This window comes from Salvelinus alpinus, chromosome 15, assembly GCF_045679555.1.
Source record: "Salvelinus alpinus chromosome 15, SLU_Salpinus.1, whole genome shotgun sequence".
In the NCBI taxonomy this organism is placed as follows: Eukaryota; Metazoa; Chordata; class Actinopteri; order Salmoniformes; family Salmonidae; genus Salvelinus; species Salvelinus alpinus.
Genome location: NC_092100.1, coordinates 52,008,150 through 52,020,648, shown reverse-complemented (window position 1 = coordinate 52,020,648; position 12,499 = coordinate 52,008,150). Strand labels below are relative to the sequence as shown.

At 43.8% G+C, this 12,499-nt stretch overlaps 1 pseudogene; it reads right to left on the bottom strand.

Moving 5' to 3' along the window:
- LOC139539343 (centrosomal protein of 290 kDa-like) overlaps positions 1–12,499 on the bottom strand; it is a 38,546-nt pseudogene that overhangs the window by 823 nt on the left and 25,224 nt on the right.

The window sequence follows — 12,499 nt, the reverse complement described above, 5'->3', positions numbered from 1 at the left end:
CGATGTTCCAATATCCATACTAGCATACCCCTTAGAATGCAAGGCTAATAGACTTATACAATGCCCTTGTCACAGAGGTACTTCTCTACCTGATTCCAAGCTGTTGCCTTGAAGCGCGCGTCACTGGTATTGGAAGTCCGCTGTAATGTGTATACTAAGGAGCTGAAAGTAATACTGTACCTCATCCAGAGTTTTGCAGGTGGCCTAGGTCTTCAGCATGGTGCGGACATGCTCTTTGATTTTCCCCAAGGCAAAGTCCAGCTGGTGGACTAGGGGTTGGCAGGAGTCTGGCAGGGCACCAGTCTTCAAACACACCAGGGTTAAGTGAGACTAAGACTCAAAATTGGTTGACTTGGCAGCAAATGGTTTGAGACAGTGTGACTTATGATTAATTTATCATGCAAGGCTAAATTATTTATTGAACATGAATTTAGCATTCAAGTACAGTCATTCCTTTTGGCAGAGAGTTGGACGGAAGGAAGAGGTGGTGTTTGCTTGGTTGGGCCTAGGACATTTTACATTGAACTCGTCATTACATCTGGTTGGCAAGCATGAGAATGGTTTGTGTATGGAGTGTATGGTCGATGAAACGGTGGAGCATGTGTTGTTGTATTGTTGTAAGTATGTTGAAGAGAGGGACAGATTGAGGTGTAGGGTCAATGACGTTGGATGGAGTTGGGGGGGCGGGGGGGGGGTTGGAAGGGATTTTGGGGATGAGGAGGGTCTGTTAGAAAATAGTAGGGCTCTTTTTTACTTTCTTAGTAGTACAGAATTAGGTAGGAGGATTTAGGATTATGGGTTTGTTTTATAGCAATGTAGAGCTATAAAGACCGTGAATGACCACACACCAGTACAGTAGGAGGTGGCATGCACCTTAATCTCTTGTTTGCAGACCTCCATTATACTACAAAATAAGAAGAATAGGGTGCCATTTGGGGTACAACCAGTGTGTGTGTGTGTTTGTCTGGTGTTAGACAGGACCTTCTGATGATTTGGTTCTGCTGTTTCTCATAGAGGAACTCCACCTCTCGCTGATCCCAAGACAATTGTAGCTCCTCCTGAACCTGGGGTTGGGGGAGAGACAAAGGGTGTTTCTTAAAATGCATTCTACCATGCTCCACACTCTCATGCTCCGAGTTATTTCTCCGAGGAAGTTCTCTTGAGTATGTTCTTGTGAGGACGAGTGTGGAGACAGAATAAAAATTTACACTTGAGAAGCACTGCACACTCCCATGCTACTGCCAACATAGGCCAACAAAGGCCAACATAAAGCAAACGCAAGCTTGTAATTTCATAATTGTGCATTCGAAAGTATTCAGACCCCTTGACATTTTACACATTTTGTTACGTTACAGCCTTATTCTAAAATGTATTGTTTTTTTCCCTCATCAATCTACACACAATACCCCATAATGACAAAGCAAATGTATAAAAAAAACTGAAATACCTTTAATTACATAAGTATTCAGACCCTTTACAATGCACTCGAAATTGAGCTCAGGTGCATCCTGTTTAATGTCTATATAAGGTCCCACAGTTGACAGTGCATGTCAGAGCAAAAACTAAGCCATGAGGTCGAAGGAGTTGTCTGAGAGCTCCGAGACAGGATTGTGTCGTGTCACAGATCTGGAGAAGGGTACCAAAAATGTCTGCAGCATTGAAGGTACCCAAGAACACATTGGCTTCCATCATTCTTAAATGGAAGAAGTTTTGAACCACCAAGACTCTTCCTAGAGCTGGCCGACTGTCCAAAATGAGCAATAGGAGGGCCTTGGTCAGGGAGGTGACCAAGAACCAAATGGTAACTCTGACAGAGCTCCAGAGTTCCTCTGTGGAGATGGGAGAACATTCCAGAAGGACAACCATCTCTGCAGCACTCCACCAATCAGGCCTTTGTGGTAGAGTGGCCAGACGGAAGCCACTCCTCAGTTAAAGGCACATGACTGCCTGCTTGGAGTTTGCTAAAAGGCACCTAAATGACTCAAAAGGCACCTAAATGTCCTGAATGCCAAGCGTCACGTCTGGAGGAAACCTGGCACCATCCCTACGGTGAAGCATGGTGGTGGCTGCTGTGGGGATGTTTTTCAGCGGCAGCGACAGGGAGACTAGTCAGGGTCGAGGGAAAGATGAACGGAGCAAAGTACAGAGATATTCTTGATGAAAATCTGCTCAGAGCACTCAGGACCTCAGATTGGGGCGAAGGTTCACCTTCTAACAGGACAACGACCCTAAGCACACAGCCAAGACAACGCATGAGTGGCTTCGGGACGATGTCCTTGAGTGGCCCAGCTGGAGCCCGGACTTGAACTCGATCGAACATCTCTGGAGAGACCTGAAAATAGCTGTGCAGTGACGCTCCCCATCCAAACTGACAGAGCTAAAGAGGATCTGCTGAGAAGAATGGGAGAAACTCCCCAAATACAGGTGTGCCAAGCTTGTAGCAACATATCCAAGAAGATTCGAGGCTGTAATCGCTGCCAAAGGTGCTTCAACAAAGTACTGAGTAAAGGGTCTGAATACTTATAGAAATGTGATATTTCAGGGTTTTTTTTGTTGATAAATTTGCAAACATTTTAAAACCCTGTTTTTGCTTTGTCATTATGGGGTATTGATTGTAGATTGATTAAGAAAAAAAACAATTTAATCCATTTTAGAATAAGGCCGTAATGTAACAAAACGGGGAAAAAGTCAAGGGGTGTGAATACTTTCCTAATGCACTCTATATGTGAATCATTTTAATCTAGCTAGCCAGGTAGTTTTACATGTAAAAAAAAGACCTAAAACAAATGTTGTTATGAAACGTAAATCAAATCATATGTATTTCTATAGCCCTTCTTACATCAGCTGATATCTCAAAGTGCTGTACAGAAACCCAGCCTAAAACCCCAAACAGCAAGCAATGCAGGTGTAGAAGCACGGTGGCTAGGAAAAACTCCCTAGAAAGGCCAAAACCTAGGAAGAAACATAGAGAGGAACCAGAAAGGGGTGGCCAGTCCTCTTCTGGCTGTGCCGGGTGGAGATCATAACAGAACATGGCCAAGATGTTCAAATGTTCATAAATGACCAGCATGGTCAAATAATAATAATCACAGTAGTTGTCGAGGGTGCAAAAAGTTAGCACCTCAGGAGTAAATGTCAGTTGGCTTTTCATAGCCGATCATTGAGAGTATCTCTACCGCTCCTGCTGTCTCTAAAGAGTTGAAAACAGCAGGTCTGGGACAGGTAGCACGTCCGGTGAACAGGTCTGGGTTCCATAGCCGCAGGCAGAACAGTTGAAACTGGAGCAGCAGCACGGCCAGGTGGACTGGGGACAGCAAGGAGTCATCATGCCAGGTAGTCCTGAGGCATGGTCCTGGGGCTCAGGTCCCCCGAGAGAGAGAAAGAGAGAATTAGAGAGAGCATACTTAAATTCACACAGGACACCGGATAAGACAGGAGAAGTACTCCAGATATAACAGACTGACCCTAGCCCTCTGACACATAAACTACTGCAGCATAAATACTGGAGGCTGAGACAGGAGGGGTCAGGAGACACTGTGGCCCCATCCGATGATACCCCCGGACAGGGCCAAACAAGCAGGATATAACCCAACCCACTTTGCCAAAGCACAGCCCCCACACCACTAGAGGGATATCTTCAACCACCAACTTACCATCCTGAGACAAAGCCGAGTATAGCCCACAAAGATCTCCGCCACGGCACAACCCAAGGGGGGGCGCCAACCCGGACAGGAAGATCACGTCAGTGACTCAACCCACTCAAGTGACGCACTCCTCCTAGGGACGGCATTGAAGAGCACCAGTAAGCCAGTGACTCAGCCCCTGTAATAGAGTTAGAGGCAGAGAATCCCAGTGGAGAGAGGGGATTAGATGGCAAACGTTAGCTACAAATTATTCATGGGTAGCTAGCTAGCAAAAAAATCAATAAAAAATCAGTTAGCCTGCGGTCTATGCACACTTCTGTGAATATTCCAGGCAGTTAAACATGCCCAAATGAATACGATAAGTATGTATTAACGTATCAAGATCAAATATTGTGGTCAGGCAACATAAGAAATGTGAGGGGCAACTTTTCATTCCGGTGTCAGAGTAAATGTTGTGTATGCCTTATGATTAACGAGACGTGGTGTGAGACGTGGTGGTGTGATCATAACAACATACAGGAACTCAAGTCATTCTGTTCACCTGATCTAGAACTCCTCACAATCAAATGTCGACCGCATTATCTACCAAGGGAATTCTCTTCGATTATAATCACAGCCGTATATATTCCCCCCCAAGCAGACACATCGATGGCCCTGAACGAACTTTATCTGACTCTTTGTAAACTGGAAACCACACACCCTGAGGCTGCATTCATCGTAGCTGGGGATTTTAACAAGGCTAATCTAAAAACAAAACTCCCTAAATTCTATCAGCATATCGATTGTGCTACCAGGGCTGGTAAAACCTTGGATCATTGTTATACTAACTTCCGCGACGCATATAAGGCCCTCCCCCGCCCTCCTTTCGGAAAAGCTGACCACGACTCAATTTTGTTGCTTCCAGCCTACAAACAGAAACTAAAACAACAAGCTCCCGCGCTCAGGTCTGTTCAACGCTGGTCCGACCAATCTGATTCCACGCTTCAAGACTGCTTCGATCACGCGGTTTGGAATATGTTCCGCATTACGTCCAAAAACAACATTGACGAATATGCTGATTCGGTGAGCGAGTTCATTAGAAAGTGCATTGACGATGTCGTACCCACAGCAACGATTAAAACATTCCCAAACCAGAAACCGTGGATTGACGGAAGCATTCGCGTGAAACTGAAAGCGCGAACCACTGCTTTTAACCAGGGCAAGGTGACCGGAAACATGACCGAATACAAACAGTGTAGCTATTCTCTCCGCAAGGCAATCAAACAAGCTAAGTCCCAGTACAGAGACAAAATAGAGCCGCAATTCAACAGCTCAGACACAAGAGGTATGTGGCAGGGTCTACAGTCAATCACGGATTACAAAAAGAAAACCAGCCCCGTCGCGGACCAGGATGTCTTGCTCCCAGACAGGCTAAATAACTTTTTTGCTCGCTTTGAGGACAATACAGTGCCACTGACACGGCCCGCTACCAAAACCTGCGGGCTCTCCTTCACTGCAGCCGAGGTGAGTAAAACATTTAAACGTGTTAACCCTCGCAAGGCTGCAGGCCCAGACGGCATTCCCAGCCGCGTCCTCAGAGCATGCGCAGACCAGCTGGCTGGTGTGTTTACGGACATATTCAATCAATCCTTATCCCAGTCTGCTGTTCCCACATGCTTCAAGAGGGCCACCATTGTTCCTGTTCCCAAGAAAGCTAAGGTAACTGAGCTAAACGACTACCGCCCCGTAGCACTCACTTCCGTCATCATGAAGTGCTTTGAGAGACTAGTCAAGGACCATATCACCTCCACCCTACCGGACACCCTAGACCCACTCCAATTTGCTTACCGACCCAATAGGTCCACAGACGACGCAATCGCAACCACACTGCACACTGCCCTAACCCATCTGGACAAGAGGAATATGTAAAAATGTACCACTAGCCACTTTAAACTTAATATAATATTTACATACCCTACATTACTCATCTCATATGTATATGTATATACTGTACTCTATATCATCTACTGCATCTTGCCATCTTTATGTAATACATGTATCACTAGCCACTTTAAACTATGCCACTTTATGTTTACATACCCTACATTACTCATCTCATATGTATATACTGTACTCTATACCATCTACTGCATCTTGCCTATGCCGTTCTGTACCATCACTCATTCATATATCTTTATGTACATTTTCTTTATCCCTTTACACTTGTGTGTATAACGTAGTAGTTGTGGAATTGTTAGGTTAGATTACTTGTTGGTTATTACTGCATTGTCGGAACTAGAAGCACAAGCATTTCGCTACACTCGCATTAACATCTGCTAACCATGTGTATGTGACAAATAAAATTTGATTTGATAATATCACTTCAGCTCAAAACCAGCCGCCATTGTTTTCAATAAATGTTTTGTCCTTTCTTTACATGGTTGCTTCATATATTACGTCAACAATCCTGGGTACATTTCAGTTGAAGATTCAGGGCTTGACTTGATCTTTTTTAGCCACTTGTCCTTCGGACGGATTTTTAACTTGTTCGAAGTCACCTGCCCAAAAAAATCTAAACTGGTCTGGAACACCATGGACCAAAAAGGTGAATGAAAATTGTGTTGTATGATGCAAGGAAACACTTCACAAAAAATAACATTCATTATTTTCGCTGGTATGGACAATGGAAAGCTGTCTCTGCTCCCATGTATTATTATTAGGCAACTGTATAAAACACCCTCCATCTGGAGAGCTACTGGGTGTGCAGGCTTTTTTACGTCGTCTGTTCGAGTAGGGCTGGAGCAAAAGCCTGCACACCCAGTAGCTCTCCTGGACGAGGGTTGGTCACCCTGCACCATTACAATTACAACCAAATACTATTTATGTCTTTATAAAATAATTCCCTCATTCAATGAACCAGGGATCCAATGGCTAAGGTGGGAGAGGTAGCTAACTACGATGTTTTTCTATTTGTAAGGTTAAAATATTCAGTGTTCAGAGGAGATCTTGACAGCATCTGAGTTACTTGTCAATTAGGCTATTCTAAGAATATTTTTTTACTTTGTCAGAATTACATGGCCAGTATTGAATAGAGGAGAATCCCTGTCAATTTTGAGAGTTTGAGAGACGGTTTTACAACCTAAGTATGCAGCATTGGTTTTATCAACTGTATGTTGGCTGGCCATACACTAGTGCCGGTGGAAAGTTATTTTAGGACATAGCTAAATAGTTAACTAGCGAGATAACCAGCCAAACTACACAATATGTTGAATTGGCCATCTAGTTAGTCTGTCTGTAACGCTTTGGGTGTAGTGGGTGCGAAGTCAGGCGCAGGAAGCAGAGAGTTCAGTAGTAGTGCTAATTTAATGCACTAAAAATGGCAAACATAAGCCACCCCACAAAACACAGGGCGCACACAAAACAAATGCCCCAAAACCGGGGACTGAAACAGTCCAGCAAAACCCACTAAACAAGAATACATCAAACATGCACCCTAGTTACACAAAACAATCCTGCACAAATAGCAGGCGGGCCTGCTGGGTAATATAGCCCAACTAATAAACCAAACACAAAACAGGTGAAACCAATTAACAGAAAAGGGGAGAAAAGGATCAGTGGCAGCTAGTAGGCCGGTGACGACGACCGCCGAGCGCCGCCCGAACAGGAAGGGGAGCCACCTTCATTAGGAATCGGGACACTGTCATTATTTGACCTGCTGTGCAAATGTCTCTCTCTCTCTCGCTCTTCTGGCATGGGCCACTGGCACACACCATGACTTTACCAGAATTTTCATTGCTGACCAAAAATGTACTATAACTAGACAAATAACTCACTACCCATTATTATCGACAAATGTGCAAACTCGGCTCGCTTTGAACTCAAAACGCATCTTGCAACTGGATGATTGAAAGACCGCTGGTGCCTGTCAGTGCAGGCCTACAATAGTTATACGCTGATGCGCTCTGCAGAAATTGGGAGGACAGTGAGCATCACATTGCATCCGGAGGACAATTTGATCCAATTATGATCCAATGATGATTGGAGTAACCAATTTTTTAAATTTAACTAGGCAAGTCAGTTAGGAACAAATTCTTATTTACAATGACAGCCTAGCAAAAGGCAAAAGGCCTCATGGGGACGGGGACGGGGGCCTGGGATTAAAATAAATAAATAAATACAATACAAATATAGGACAAAACACACATCACAACAAGAGAGACAACACAACACTACATAAAGAGAGACCTAAGAAAACAACATAGCATGGTAGCAACACAACATAACAACAACATGGTAGCAGCACAAAACATGGTACAAACATTATTGGGCACAGACAACAGCACAAAGGTCAAGAAGGTAGAGACAACAATACATCACACAAAGCAGCCACAACTGTCAGTAAGAGTGTTCATGATTGAGTCTTTCTTTGAATGAAGAGATTGAGATAAAACTGTCCGGTTTGAGTGTTTGTTGCAGCTCGTTCCAGTAGCTAGCTGCAGCGAACTGAAAAGAGGAGCAACCCAGGAATGTGTGTGCTTTGGTGACCTTTAACAGAATGTGACTGGCAGAACGGGTGTTGTATGTGGAGGATGAGGGCTGCAGTAGATATCTCAGATAAGGGGAAGTGAGGCCTAAGAGGGTTTTATAAATAAGCTAATTGTTTGATATTTTGATTTTTGCACACATGCCTCCTTGCCTCCCAACAAGCCTATGTGTGTGTTAAACACAAATGCCTCTGAAGCAAGAGATCCAATTCTCCTGTAAAAAGTACATTTAATTTGATCAGACTGACTAACCCATGTCATCATGATTTTGTCTGTGTCACAAATGGCACCCTAATCCCATATAGGGCTCTGGTCAACAGCAGTGCACTTTATAGAGAATAGGGTGCCATTTGGGACATAACCGTTGTCCTAGCATGGCAGGATTTGGAGAACATGCATTGACTGAAGCAACCAGTACTAGTATTTAGTCCATCTGGAGCACTGTGTTTTTAGGGCTGGATAAAACTAAACCATCTGAGTATCAAATACATGAAGAGACAACAAGAATTGTATGTTCTCCTCTTGTTCCTATTATGACTGATTCTCTAAGTCAAGGGGCACTCCAAAGCGATCCCAAACCAGAACTGGAGAGAAATGAAATGTACGTATTTATTGCTGTGAGGTAGGCCATGTTTTAAGCCTGCAAGAGTAAACAGATTCATAAATTCACTGAAGACAAATGTAACCAAATGAAATTACTCCATTCACATTTCTAATGGCCAAAATGGGTCAATATGTGTGTATATGTTTATTCAATTTCTGTGTGTCTCTCTGTCGGTCTGTGCAAAGTGTCTGTCTATCTGTCTGAAGTGTGTGTTTTCTCATCTCACAATGTGTTGCTGTACGCTGTCCTCCTCAAGGGTACAGATCATTTTCTCTTGCTCGGCCACCAGGCTCCTCAGGTATCTGATTTCCTCTCTCTGGACCTCCAGCTCCTGGACTCGCCTCACCTCATGCAGATGAGCCTCCTCCATCTTCTTGTGCCACTCATTCACCTGAGAACATTCATAAAGAAAACATGAGGAAAAACGTATTTTTCCATGGAAGACAATGGACTGGAGTTTGGTGAAGAGGGATTGTTCCAGTACTGAGCTAATGAAAACCAAGAGGACTATAGTGTTTGGAACAGTCCGTCCATGCCCACCCACCTTCTGAGCTCCCTTCACATCCTTTAGCGTCGCTATGAGCTCCTCTAACCCTCTCAGCCTCAACACCAGCTCCTGTGCCTTCCCCTCTGCCCTCATCCTGCGCGGTCCCTCTATCCTCCTGCAGGCAGGCACACCATGGTCTGAGAGAACTTCTAATGCTGGGCTAAGGGCAGGGCGCTGGCAATCTGCCTGCGGAGAGACTGGATGGTCTGTCGGAGATGCCTGGCTCGGTTCCGGCCCTCCTGGCGAGCATGGTTCAGCGATTTCTCGCGGGCGTCCAGTTTCTGCTCTGTGCGAAGTTTGTAGGCCTCCAGCTTCTGTATCCGGGTGGCGGTTGCCTCTAGTTTCCCTACAGTGGCTGATTCGCTGAGCTGCAGAGCTACGATGTGCTGGTGGAGCTTGGTGATCAAGGCCCTCTCGTCTGACTGGGACTGGGTAAGCAAAGCAAAACAGAGCAGAATGGAAATGTTAGCATTAGCAACAAGGCTAGTAGTAAGATATATTTGAGTGACACGGTAGCTAGCTATTTGAACTATGCACAATAAATACCCAGTCATAGCACTCTAACCTAGCCTCACTCACAACTGTTTCTTTTGAAAAGCCATGGTATAATTGTTCAACTTTGTCAACTACTGAAAATAAGAAAATGTATCATCTCTTGAGGTTGAGTTCTTTGAATAGATTGAGGATGAGTTAGATGACTGGGGTTAAATAGGGTTGAATAGTGTCCGGGTTGGGCTGTCTTACCTGGTAGTCGAGGACTTGTCTCCTCAGAGCCTCCACCTCCTCTCTGGACTGCCGTTTTGCCTCCATGGTTGACACCTGCATCTTAGCCATGTCAGACAAGTCCCTCAACCTTGATACAGCATGGGGTTAGCATCTTATTCCATTCACGGCTGACATTATAAAACGCAAGCTTACCGGGCAGTAGTAGTAAAGCTTACTAAATCAAGGATGCGATCTGGGCAACATATATTTTGGCTAGGGCATTAGGTCAGTTTCTCTAATCAGAATCACATTCTTGTAATTAGAACTAGATCACAGGAGGATATATCACAGATTACAAATGAGTGGATGTAGTACGTACTTTGAGGCCTCCACTCGTAGTTCGACCTCAGCCTTCTCCAGCTGGGTGATCCTGGAGCAGTCGGCATCACTGGCGTCTTTACATTAACAACATACTGTAGATCAGGCAGTAGGAAGCTCTCTCATCCATTTATATGCAGATGATACAGTCTTATACTCAGCTGGCCCCTCCCTGGATATTGCGTTAAATGCTCTACAACAAAGCTTTCTTAGTGTTCAACAAGCTTTCTCAACTCTTAACCTTGTTCTGATCACCTCCAAAACAAAGGTCATGTGGTAAGAAGAATGCCCCTCCTTCCACAGACGTTATTACTACCTCTGAGGGTTTAGAGCTTGAGGTAGTCACCTCATACAAGTACTTGGGAGTATGGCTTGACGGTGCACTGTCCTTCTCTCAGCACATATCAAAGCTGCAGGCTAGACAGTGGCACGTCATTTAATTGTCAGCCATTTTTTCTGTTACTGCAAGTTAGTGCTAGTTTGACCACCAGAGGGCATATTTGAGAAGAATTTGATAGTCTTCCATATTGGCATTACAGAGACGGGGAGGGCACGTGGGAGACCGGGGTTCAATTCCCAGATGGGGACGAATGAGTAGGCTGTCCTTGTAAATAAGAATTTGTCCTTAACTGATTCCATATGTGTTATTTCATAGTTGTGATGTCTTCACTATTATTCTACAATGTAGAAAATAGTACAAATAAGGAAAAATCCTGAAATGAGTAGGTGTGTTCAAACTTTTGACTGGTGCTTCCTTAATTAATTTGATTAATATTATAGTGTTTTTATTCCATAAAAAACAAAAAACCCTCTGGGTTTCTGTTAGGATGGAATAGAAAATATGGCGCTGTACAACGTGACGCTCATAAATTCAGAGCGTTGTCAGATTGTCAGTTTGTAAATTCAGACTGTTTCGCCCTTACGTTGTAAGGTTGATTTGAGCGTTCTGGCCTTACAATGGCAGTCAGGCACCCAAGCTAACGTTGGCTAGCTTGCTAGCTACTTCCAGACACAAATGAGACCATTCTGACCATTTTACTCACCCTAGCAGAGATGGTTAGGCAGTTTTCGTGTTAACCAGAGCGTTGGTGACTGTAACTTTGCTGCTGGAAACAATTTAATTACGCTTTTTTGCCGACGTTTACTGACACCGGCCATATTCAACAGGTGTTAAGCGCTCATAAATTCATTATTCTGCACTCTGGTACTAAGACGAGAGTGCTCTGAAATTGGTGTAGATAGCCAGAGCGAATTTACGAAAGCACCAAAATGTCCTTTGAGGACGCACAATGACTATACCATTTAGCAAAGCTAAGAATGACGGGAATAATCAAGTCAATAAATGTTGGGTAGTTAGATAGCCTATTGTTAATATACTGTCAAGTTTGATGTATAACTACATACGTTAGGTAGATAGCTAACATACCGGTACATACTGCTGTAATGATATGCTATGAGCGTAGCTAACAAATTGCCAGCCAACATAACGCGTAAGATAACTTATTTGAAAGTCATTACTTTATTACATTGAGTAGCAAGCTACCGCGAGGACGCGCTCTATCGACTCTGCAGCTTGAGCATGGTTTTGCTGCACATTCGATAGTGCGCTGGAATTCGGGCAAGAGGTTTGAGGGTTCAAAACCTGCTCCCTGCTTGTTTCATTTGAAGTCGTGCACAATTATCAGTTTACTATTTGGTTTATATTGCCCATTCATTGTCAGTTAGAGACACAGTAGTGCATTGGGACCCAAAAGCATAACTCTTCCTTGGTCATAGGGAAAACCTGGTCTGTGATAGGACAGGGTTTTTTCACACCAAGCTCGGCTATTAGACTATTCTTTAGTAAAGGTTGAATAGTCTATTGTTCTGCTATTAGCCCCCCTCCCCAACCTGCAACAAATGGATGTATTTTTGTCAAGAGCAAAAACTTTTTTATTTTCAATCAAAAATAATTGTTTTGAAAGCAAAAACGAGGCTTCAAAGTAAAAAAAGATGTTTGCAATCAAACATTTTGTAATAGAGCACAAAACATTATGCATTTTATTCCCCAAAAATATTTAGAGAACAAAAATGTATTTGAAAACAAAACTATCAACCA